Below are 12811 nucleotides of genomic sequence, written 5' to 3'. Positions count from 1 at the left end.
ACTTTCCTCTAAACACAAAGGAGACTTAAAATTCAGGGGGGAGGAGCTGAAGACAAACATGAAGTAGGTTTTCCAAAGGCCTAGACTCTGAGCAATAGTTTAAAGCACTTTCTGAAAGCTTGAAACTCTCAGGTTTAGTCAACTCTATTTTTTTGATATAATTATCAGAATCCACAGGTATCTAAAAATAATTGATGTTAAATAAAACTTTCTAATAAATTCGATCCTGAAGTACTTTTCAAACTACAATCTACTTAACAGAAACTTGCTAAATGCAGGGTGTAATTTTTTTAGTATGTCCCCATCTAGAAACTTGGTAGATGGGGACATACTAAAAAAAATAATACAAAGCTGGGCATCCAACAACTTTCAAGTAATTTTTAATAAAAAGAGGGTATTTCAAATTGAATGATAGTTGAACAAATCGATTGTTGTTGAAGAGTTTTCCCTAATTAAGTCCTGATGGCTTTACAATGCAGAAAAGAATGTACTGGGCTTTTGACAACTCCTCTATTCCCAGTGAGAAGGGAAGCCAGCCCAGAAAATCATTTAGGAAGTTTCGGACAACAGATGGCACACCAAAACTGAACAATGATCTCAGTAAATGAGGCCTCAGAGACATGATGATACATTCCACAGCTGGATATCATAAAACTTGGGTACCCATGGTACACTGGCCTGACCATTAAAATTATGTTCTTGAGCCACAGCCCAGTCTCTATAAGTGGTCAAAACCCAATCACAAACTGGAAAAACTTGTAGGAAACGTCTGAGACCTGGGAGGAAGCAAACCTCCCTAGGTTTGCTGCAGTACGATTGTTTCCACAAGCAAGTCAAAATCCCTCTGTCTCAATTCCCTAGAGTGTCGGTAACACTATTTATTCTACCTATCTCTCACAAGGATTCCAAATGAAAAAATATTGCTTTCTAATGTAAATATGCTATAGTCAAACAAGTGGGATTTTTGTTAAAAAGAATGAACACATTTTGAGCTTGAATTTTTAACTCACTGTTTTAGATTAAAAATAGCTATAAATTCTCCCTCCTCCCATTAAAAAGTTTAGTGAAATCCATAATCTCTCCTTTTGAATCCAGGCAGGCTCTGTGACCACTTAACCGATAGATTATGGTGGAAGTGATGGCTCTAGTTTCTGGGTCCAGGATTTTAGGGTAGCTTCCACTTTCTGTCACTTGAAATATTATTAGAACCCAGCCTCCACGTAGCAAGGGAACTCAAGCATTTTCATTACAAGACCCACATGGAGACACTCGTGGCCTCTAGCTAACAGCCTTGGTGATCTCTTGGCCAACAGCTAGCACCAACTTACTGGATATGGGCATGAACAATCTCTACATTTTTCTAACTGAGAAGTCCCAACTGATGTCACTGAGCTCTGACCAAATTGTAGATTCATGAGCAACAATAAGTGTTGCTGTTTTAAGCCACTAAATTTTGGGGTGATTGGTTATAGAACACTAGATAACCAGAATACCCACTATCTTGTATAACAATAATTTTATAATTCTAAACTTGCATCTGGATTTGAGGATCCTGTGTCTGTCTACATGGGGCTGTTGACAGTGTTCTCTACCAATGCCACCAATATTCTAGCAAGAATTAATGCCCTAGAGGCTGGCCAGTTGCTAGTCATTTCTATCATCGCCTTCAACCTGCTGGATCTGAATGGCTATTGTTAGGATGATCTTGTCCTTTCCCTCTATTTCATGATACCCTCTTTTTTAAACAATGTAGGCATAACTGTGGGAGATACCTTCTCTTACTTTGCTAGCATGACCTTTGCCATGGTGGGCACCTTGGGATACTTCAGCAAGACCATGCTACTCTTCTTCATGCCCCAGGTGTTCAACTTCCTCAGCTCCTACATATCATCATCCCCTGTCCTTGCCACCATGTTCCCAGACTCAATACCGAGACAGGCAAACTGAGGATGAGCTATTCCAAATTCAAAAGGAGCTTCTCTCTCCTGGGCATCTTTATTCTGAAGCTAACAGAGGAACTAGGAAGTAGTAGAGAGCCTCCAGATGGTGACTATGCCAGAGTGAGAACGAAGGGTTGCCTTCACCAAGTACAACAACATGACACCTCATTCGCTTGCAATTTAAAGACATTGGGTCCATCCCTGTCTGTTGTAACTCAGTGGATTGACCACTGGCCTGAGAACCAAAGGGTGGTAGGTTTAATTCCCAGTCAGGGCACATAACTGGGTTACAGGCCTAGTCCTCAGTAGGGGGTACATGAGAGAAAACCACACACTGACCTTTCTCTCCCTCTCTCCCTCCTTTCCTCACGCTCTAAAAATAAATAAATAAAATCTTTTTTAAAAAGACTTTGGGTCCATACACCAGAGAAACCTCACACTGCTCCTGCTGCCACTACAGATCCTGGACAGTGCTGTTACCTTCTCCATTCAGACCAGCCTGTCTGGCTCTTCTATGATTATCTCAGTCCCCTGATCATGCTCTTCATTTCACAGTCCCCAGGGCTCCTGACTCAGGCCGACCTAATTCTAGACCAAGAGTGCCTCTGGGCTCAAGCCTCTCCCACCCTCCATTCTCCTCTAGACTTTGCCCTTATCATTTCCTCTCCCTTGTGGTCACTGATGCCTCAGCTAGTGCAATTGCTAAGGGTGAAGCCGATGGGAAAAAAAGAAACGTTTTAAATCATGTAAGATGAATAATAAATTGGGGCAAACAATAGAGCAAACAAAAAGTAGCCTTCTAATGGTGGACACTCAGGCTGTGTAGATAGTGGTCACATTGCATGGAACCCCACGTGACCGTAGGCTCTGAGATGTCAGAAGCTAACTATACAGAAAAAAAAAGGCGCACAGAAGTTATGTTTGGAGAAAAGCATACTACACCTTGAAGCTGCCATCCTTTAGCTCAAGTCACTTAGTGGTGAGATCAAGGGTAATGTGGCCACAGGTCCACCTGGCAGATGTAACTGCCATCGTGTGCAGCACCAGCGACAGGCAAGAATCCCACCCAGTCCACACCCTTCCAAAGGGCCCTGGGGGCAACCCTTGGAGCCCTGCTGCTCTAGATAGTTTGCCAAAAGAAACGCTCAGATGTTAACTTTAGTGGGAAACATGAATAAGCAAAACAAAACACACAAAGGCAGCTTGCAGTAGAGGAAAGCCATTAAGACTCAAGAAAAATCACCAGACTGTCCAGGCAGGACAAGGTAATAAATGTTCCACTGAGGGCCAGGTTACAATGGAAAGACTAGCAACTAGTTTATGTTGGAGGCTTATTTCCCTGTGTGACCTCCTGATAAATGTTAAAAGAGGCAGCTAAAGAGAGGCTGTGTGTAGTACAATGTATGTCAATTTCCATTATTTTGATAATCCCACATCGTGCAGCTGGCAGATCATAAATCTCTGGCTTACCTTGGTCTATTATTTAATTAGGCTGGCCCTTAATGACTCATGGTATTTTGTCATTTTAATGATTCTTTATTTTTCTCACATCTAATTGGTAAATCACTGCTTATAGGAGTTTATGGTCTCGTTCTTTATTGTACCATCTTCAAGCCGCTGTCCAAGGTGATGTGAACTCCAGAATATTGACTTTTCTCAATCCTCAGTGGAGGTTATCCTAGAAAATTAAGTTTTTGACAAATCAACGGCTTGTGTGCAATGCTTCTTCTAGGGTGCGACTGTAAGGAATTTGGGAACTGTCTTAAATTTGACCTGGAGTCATACTGCAGCTTTAGACCCTATCACTTACATCAAGCTCAAAACATACATTTTAATACACTGCAGTATTTCTTGGGCTTTGATGGTATCTGATGGTATCTGTGAGCATTTTTACCATCAGATTTGAATTCTTTGGCTTTTTAAAAAAATCACAGATATTTTTTTGTCTAAAACAAGTTCAGGCGGCAGGATGGAGTGAAAATAGTTCCAACTTAATAACATGGTATTTTCTCAGAAGTCTCTCTTTTTAAGAAGCAATTATTAAGCCACCCATATTAGGCCCATACAAATGAAGAGATTAGGGTTAATTAATCTCATCCTGAGTAAGAGAATTGATGAAGAGCAATGAAATATTTTGTGTTCCTCAGGGAATTTGCTTGCTTACTTATTTCTTATTTCTCAAAGGAGGGAGTTGCTCTCATGATATGGAAAATGCTTGGTAGAAAGGGCTAGGGCCAGTGACTCATCTACCTGATCATCCATCTCAAGCATGGCAGAAGGAGAATAATGGGAGTTTTTGGAGTCACGTAGACCTGGTTTCTAATTTCAGTTCTACCATTAGCTAGCCATGAGAACTTGGCTAATTTATATAAACTTCTCACCTATAAAGCAGAGCTTATAGAGCAAACTTTCTCCACAATGATCCCAAGGCAGCCGCCTATTTCTCCATGGGCTAGAGCCAGTGTGAAAAGGGCCCCTCTTAGAGTGCAATTTGACTCCAAGGAGGTTTATTCAAGAACAATACAAAACATGTCTTTCTAATATTATTACACTGCCTGTCACTGTATTTTATAGTGTGTTGAGTCTATGTCTATACTCGAGAGTGTTTGAATTTATTTATAGAAACAAAGTAAGATCAATTAATAATACGATAATGACATTAATAATAATTGATGTCATTCTGATGGAGAAGAGTAGCAAGAAAGTACTTTTTTTGGTTAAATGACCTCAAGTCATTGGTTACTTGCCTTTCTCACTATTCAGTTGATCTTTGAGGCACCATTAGACTTAATAACCAGTGACTTTATCAAGGAAAATAATCAACAAGTATATTAATTAGTCATTGCTTACACTTTTACTGCAACCCTAATGATTTGTTGATTTTAAGTTAGATGTCTGTCTTTATTAAAGTCATTAATGCTCTAAGGGAATTTGTGCTTAAAATTCCTTAAGTATTTAGAAATTACACGCATTTTGCTTTTTATTGCAGGACCCTTAGGCTATGAACATTTTCCTACTGCGGACATCTAAAACTACAAACACAGCTTTAGGAATTTGGTAATAAATGACTTGTCTTCACAACTGAAAATGGAAATGAAACAAACAGCAATGTAAAGGGCAGAACTATCAACAAAACCCTATGAGAATTAACTTTTCTTTGTGGTTGATGCATGTAAATTTCTTCTGCAGCTGGCCACAGATCAGCACAGTCAATATCCAAGGTGTGACTGGCATTGACATTCACTATTCAGTCTTCACCAGAATCCCAGAAGGCATGGGACCTATCCCACCCCAGTCCTCACTATTAAGTGAGAACAACTATACCCTTACAACAATTGCATGTGTCTTGAGCCTTTGATCCCTGTGTATGATCTCCCTTCTAAGTGCTTTTTTAATGGATCCTGGTGATAATGTGGCAGAGATGATCACAGCTTTGTTCTGATGCCCACCACTCTAGTGATCTCTGGCTCCATGGACCACTGCTGGACCCAAGTACTATCTACAAAGCCACTGATCCTCCATTGGATCTCTGAGCTTGAGGCAGCTTCTTCCACTATACCCAACAAGAAACCTCTTTTAGCTCCTTGTAATTGGCTTTTTCATAGAAATTTCTCAAAGAACTTTCTCTTAGCAGAATTCTCCAGATGTAACAGAGAGGGGAATAGAGAAAAGGAAGTAGCAGGAGCTAATAATGTACGGATGTACAGCTTCACCATAAGCCTAGGACCTGTGATTCTCCCTCTTCATAATGTTGGCCCTCTCAGCACCTGGTGCCTTCCTTTGGTGGAGGGAGTGTGCCATTGTCTTATCTCCTAATCATACTCCTTCAGCAACTACTAGAACATTGAACAAGTCTCTGGACACAATTCAAATGGATTCTAACAGGTATCACATACAACTCAAAGATCTACTGGGCATAAATCTCAAGGATTCATAGTTCAGAAACTCCTAGAACATCTACAGGCAAGTTCTAATTCAAGAGTTAAAGTTCAACCCAACTGTTATATTGACCCATCTCAACATGATCAGTCCCTGTGAGCTTTTGTTACCAATTTTACATTCCAGAAAATGGGACCAACACAAATATGTTATATGTACCTCTGAAGGTCTGTCACAGTCAGTCACAACTCACCTACCTACTCTGGTCACCAGCTCTTTTCTTTAACTCACCACACAGTACTCCAATAACAGTACTTGAGATGTTTATTTCTCCTTTGAATCTTCTTTTTCATCAATTTTATATCATTTCCCTCCTTATTTAAGGAATGATTTAAAGTTCATGTTTTGCATGAAACCTGCTCCAATTTCTCCACCCCACCCTCCTCCTCTCTTCTCTGTCCATGTATTTGACATCAAAATCAGAGCAGCTCATTGTTCTGTAACTTCAATGCATTACTGTTGGCTTTAGTTTTCCAGCTAAATTGCAAATCCACTAAGGAGAAGTTTCATGTTCTTTAAGCATTCTTGTATCTACACAGTTTGTAAAAAGATCTATTCTGTAGGTCACAGAGGCACTACAATGAAATTAAGTGAAAATAATAATAATATTGTCTGTCAGTTTGGTTATTAATTTGTTATGTCTAATGCCGTAGTGTTTCTACAGGACACACAAAATAATCTACTACTTTCAATTTCATTAAGAAGACAAGTGATACAACATAAAATATTTTGACTTTAGGCAAATGATAAAATGCCTGGTTCAGGCAGGTGTTGGTTTGGCATCCAGGAAGGAGATGGTGTAAGTTAACTGAAATTAACTCGAAAAATTTTATAAATATGATAAAGCTTGTGATCAGCCTACAAAATTATAAAAGTTGGAAAGGCTGATTAAAATATTTGCATAATAAAATTTACACATGAATGCACATAGAAGCTTTATAAATAATAGCCCAAAACTGGAAACATTCCAGATGTCCTTCAAAAAGTAAATGATTAAACAAACTGTGGTACATTCATACCATGGGATACGACTCAGCACTAAAAATGGAAACCTGTTATTGATATTTGCAACAACTTGGATGATTCTCCAGCAAATTATGCTGAGTGAAAAGAAGTCAGTCCCAAAAGATGTACTACTGTATGATTCCACCTATATAACACTTTTGAAAAGACAAACACTTAGAAGTAGAGAACAGATCAGTGGTTGTCAATGATTCAGAGAGGCAGCAGAAGAGAGATAAGTATGGTTAAAAAGGGAAACCCAAGAATCCTTGGGATGAGGGAAGTGCTGAGTATCTTTTTTTAATTTTTAAAAATTAATTTAGGTTTAGAGAGAAGGGAAGTGAAGGAGAAAGAGAGGGGAAGAAATAACAATGTACAAGAGAAACACTGATTAGTTGCCTTTTGCACACCTCCAGCTGGAACTTGACTCACAACCCAGACATGTGCCCTGACCCGGAATTGAACCAGTGAGGGTTCAATTTGTTTTGAGGGATGATTCCCAACCCACTGCACAACAGTAAGGGCAGGAAGTGTTCAGAATCATCACTGTATGACAAATATTCAAACCTACACATGTGATATAATTACATAACACCCAGGCACGAATGAGCACAAGTAAAACTGGGGGATTCTGAATAAAATCTGTGGGTTTTATCAATCTCAATATCCTTATTATGATATTGTATTACACTTTTGGAAAAGGTTACCATTGGGGGAAACTAAATAAAGGATACAGAGGATCTATCTGTATTATCTGTTACAAATGCATGTAAATCTATGATTACCTCAATGAAAACTTGATTAAAAAAAAGAATATCATTTCACATGACAGAGTACAGCATCACTCAAGCGATGCAAACTTAGATCCACGATCAACTTTCAGAAGTCTTGGTTCCATAAATATTTCTTCTGCTAAACTACTTTGCATCAATTTACAAGCCAAAAATTTATGAATACAAAATAGTATAATGTGGTCCAAAGTTATGTAAGACATTCAAACATTCAAAGAAAATTATTTCATTAAATCAGCTTAAGTGATTCTAACTTGGGGAGACCACCGCCATTTCACTGAAAGGGTCAGAGGTTGAGATGCTGCCTTGCCACAGAGACTAGTGTAATGAGCCCTCAAATTAAAAGCCCCACCCCAGTGTCCAACTAGCTGAAGGGTTCTTTACCAATGATACACATAAAATTCATCTCGAAATGTGAAAAATACTTATTCTTGGGTCCACACCTAGAGATTCAGTCAGTTCACATAGGGTTCTGGAATTTCCTTGTCTAATAAGCAACTCAAATGATTCTAATCTACCTGTAATCAGAAATCAAAGCCATCTGGAGTGCTGATTTAAAATGCAAAATTTTTTCACACCCACTGCTTTGGCCACAGCAGTCAGTTTTGATTTTACTCTGATGACTCAATGGAATTTCTAGAAAAAAAGCTGGGTACTTAGGAGTCTGGGTCATATTCCTATATGGTTGGGGGTGGAGAGAGAGGAGGAAGTTGTCAAAGTATAAAACCTTCCCAGCCTCCTCTTCCAATCACAACTCATCAAGAGCATTTTGCACAGGGAGATCAAAGGCCCTTGCCAAGGAGAAGTTGAAAGACTTTGCTGTTGTAATTCTGGGGCAGAGGTGCTTGGATATAAATGATTCTTAACTGTGGGTTTGGGGGGACCCTGTACATAGAAATGTAAACACAGATGTCAGGCCTTTCATCCCCACTATGTAAACATACCAGCTGCCAGGGAAGAAGGAGACACCCTTTGGAATTAGCTGAAATTTTTTTGTTGCCATCTAGAGCATAAAAATTGGCTTCACACTTGAGTTTCCACCAGCAACATAAAGCACTGTTCACCAGAGTAGGGTTGAACCAAATGAACGAGATGTTCGCTTGCTGATGACCTCTTCTCTCCAGACATTCGGTTCTTGCCCTTCCCCCACAAGTGAGTGGCTGTCCCAGAAGAGGCAATGGGAAGAGTTGGTAACACCATATCACAAAATTGCTGGACTCGTGGGAGGGAGCCCTTAAAAAATATGGGGCCATTTTTTCCTTCAGAGTTGTATAAACCAAGAGCCCGACTGAGATTTACACTCCTGATTGACTCAGATTTAGGGAAGATGGAAGAAGCAAATGTTCATGAGTTTTACTGAGAAAACCAGAATGGTTTCCAGTAAAAGAGGCTCTGATGATTACAATGCAGGAATATTTGAAGGACCACAACTGGTGTGGCTGTACTCAAACCACAACAGACCTTCTCTCACACTATTACATAATATTTTTTAAAAAGAAAACCATGAAAAGAAACATTTCTGAAAAAAAATGTGCAAAAAGTATAATGGGAAATATATTTCTAAACAAAACACTTCAATCCATGGAGAAATGTGTCTTTAATTACATCTCAAGCAAGTGTGCCAACTTGCATATGTGTGTAAGTCTTGTGTTTTCTAAAGAGCTCCAGTTCTGAAAAACTTGAAGAGTTTTAGCAAAAGCATTTAAAAAGTGCCTTTTCATTGGAAGGGTTTTTTCTTAATTCCCTAAAAATATTAGGACAGTCAAACAGACCTTCTGAAAATGAATAAACTAGTTGTTCCATTATTACAATACACACACAGTCTAAGGTGATAAAAATAAATCCGAAATTACCAAGTGAACTTACTGGGCAGAAGCCATTGAGGTTTAGGACATATTAGTTCCAACAAAATATCTACCTATACAAATGGTCCATCAGAGTGTTGTAAAAGGATTATCACAATGAGTTTTTAAATAGTGCTCTTGCTTAGAACGGGCCAGCCAGAATGGCTCTATGTGGTGGGAGAACCAATCAATTCAGGAGAAATGCCTCATAGGTAACTGAAAATTCTGTCCTGCTTGCTGATGCTTAGCTTATAAGATATTATTTTCCACAGTCGGGTTATAAACTACAACTAAATAAATTCCTGTGTAGACAATATCTTCTACTTACAAATAGGTTAGTTCAGGAAGGCTGTTCATAAATCCATTTGTTTCTGAGTTCAAAAGATCACAAACAAACAATCCATTTTATTCACCTTTCTGCTGTTACAAGAGAGCTCTAGATGTTGATTGCATCTCTCTCTTCTTGCTTATTTCAAAAACCCATGTGTACACATATGTAGTGAATATATTTTTGTGTATGTATACATGGGTGTGCATGTTTGGGATCTATTTTTATTTATGTGTGTATGTGTTCAAGACAGTACTTCAAACACAAGACCTGCACCAGAATATCTTGAATTCAGACTTAAACTCACTATGCATGGCAGTCAGCACCCCTTGTGGGTACAGATAGAATTGACTTCCCTTTATTAAGAGCATGAAAGTTTGTTAAATTGAGAAATGTAGCTTATGTAATTCTTATTTCATGTTAATAAGGCAAAAAATATGCATTTTGATTTGGTTCCAGTGTAACTCTCCAAGCTGGTCTCTTATTCATTTTGTGTTACATTCAAACCACTAAAAAAAGTTCCCTCAAAGCACCATATTTTTCACTCACTAAATTAGTATTGATCATGTATTATGTGACAGGCAGGAATCACAGTTCAAGGAGATACAGCAGAGAATCAAACAGACAAAACTCCCTGTCTTCTTGGAACTGTATTCCAGTTGGGAATGACAGAATAAACATATCCAGGGTGTGGCAAAGTAGATTTCCAATTGTCAGTCAGGGAAACAGAGTTTATTCTAGTATTATTATTTATTAACTGTTGTATTATTTTCCATAAGAACAACTATAAACCTACTTTCCCCACCCTTTATGTAAACTATATAGTATGTCAAACAGTGGTAACTACCCTGCAGCACAAACAGGGAAGGTGGCAAAGTTGGAGGGGTGGATAGGAAAGGCCAAACTTAGTAGAGGGGTCATTGGAGCAAAAAATTGAAGGGGTTCAGGAAGTGAGCAAGTGGTGTGTCATGGAAAGAACATTCCAGGCAGAGGGAACAGTTAGTGTAAAAACCCTGGGAAAGCAGCATGTTTGATTTGTTCAACAGCAAGGTCAACATAATGGAGGGAGTGGGTGGTAGAGATGCGGTCAGGAGGCAAGGGTTGTACAGATCATGGAAATCCCCCAAAATTCAGCTTTTACTTTGAGTGATGTGGAAAGCCATGTAAAGGAGAGGTGGGGAGATGGAGAAAGTAGTGGGATATGGGGAAAGATGACCCTTGGCAGTAGTGACAGAAGTCAAGAGAGTGGTCAGATTCTGCACGTATTTTGAAAGTCGAGCCAAGAGGATACTAATTGAATTAATGTGGGGAGTGAGAAAAAGAAGTCAAGGAAGAATCCAAGGTGTTTGCTTTTGGCTGTGCAACTGCAAAGGTGAAATTGTTACTCATGGAGAAGGGGCGGGCTGTCAAGAAAGCTGGCCTTAGGGCTGGGGGTGCGGGGAAGGTAGCAGGAGTCTGGGTGTGGACAGGCTGCGACTGAGCTGTCCATTGAACATGCAAATGGACATGACAAAAAAGGTCACTGGGCACATGAGTCTGCAGTTCAAGGGAGAAGTGTAAATGAGAGACACAACATGTGGAAGTTATCAGCATACACATGAGATTTAAATCCATAAAACCAAAGTACAAAGAGAGTGAGAAGATGGAGAGAGGACAAGAGTGAGTTGTGGTTCATGGAACCAATGACTCTGAACCTTAGCATGTGCTGTTCACTGGGCTTGGTGTGCTCATTCCCTCTCTCTTTTTTTTAAATTTTATGTTTAAATTTTTGTATTAATACATATTCATGCAAATAATAAAATATTTGCACATATCACATAGATATATAACATAGATAAAACAATAATAATATGAGTACTTGTGCATTTATCCCAGCCTAAGAAATATAACATTACTACTATAGAAACATTCCCCCTATACATTTCTTTGAATGCTTCTCCCTCACCCTCTGTGGTAACCACTGTCCTAGATTTCCTCACTTTTTAAAAAAGATTTTATTTATTTATTTTTAGAGAGAGAGGAAGGGAAGGAGAAAGAGAGAGAGAAGAACATTAACATGTGCTTGCCTGTCACATGCCTCCTATTGGGGCCCTGGCCCACAACCCAGGCATGTACCCTGACTGGGAATCAAACTAGTGATTCTTTGGTTCACAGGCCAGAACTCCATCTACTGAGCCACACCAGCCAGGGTGATTTCCTCAGTTTTCTATAGGACTTTACCATATAACAGTATTCTTAAACCATTTATTATTTAGATTTCACTCTTCTTGATATATATATATATATATGTAATATATATAACCATACTGTAGCTATTCTTCTGAGACTTCCTTCTTTTCCCCTTCAGTATGTTTTCATGATCCATTCACACTGAGGTGCATAGCTCAATGGTTCATCTATTTTCACTGTTATGTAGTATTTCACTGTGCATCGAAAACTGTTGAATGTTGGCAATTCAATGCTTCAGTTTAAGGTAGTCTAATTTCACTGTGATTTGTTCACTTACCTACAATTCATGTCAAAGTGTTTTTCTTAATTTCTAAATATATGAACTTTTTTCCAGTCAGCTTTTTTATTGATCTCAGAGAATTTTGCTGTGGTCAGATTAGATGGTCAGCAGGATTATTCATTTGAAACTTATTAATTAGCTTTATGATCCACTATATGTGTTTTATTTTAGTAAATGTTATGTTTTTGCTTGAAAAGAATATTTATTCTGCATTTGTTTTTTGCATTGTTCTATGTAAGCCCAACTAATACAGCTGTTAATTACATTGTGCAAATTTTCTGTATCCACACTGATTATTACCTGCTTGCTCTATCAGTTTCTGAAAGAGGAATATTAAATATCTCCCACTATGTTTATTATTAAATTTATCCCTATAATATCTATAGTTTTCACTATAGATATTCTGAAGCTGTATTTTTATTTGTCATAAATGTGGAATTATTATTTATATCTAGTTA

This window comes from Artibeus jamaicensis, unplaced genomic scaffold (genome assembly GCF_021234435.1).
Source record: "Artibeus jamaicensis isolate MK-2021 breed Jamaican fruit bat unplaced genomic scaffold, CSHL_Jam_final contig_3174, whole genome shotgun sequence".
NCBI lineage: Eukaryota > Metazoa > Chordata > Mammalia > Chiroptera > Phyllostomidae > Artibeus > Artibeus jamaicensis.
Note: the sequence above shows the minus strand (reverse complement) of the source record.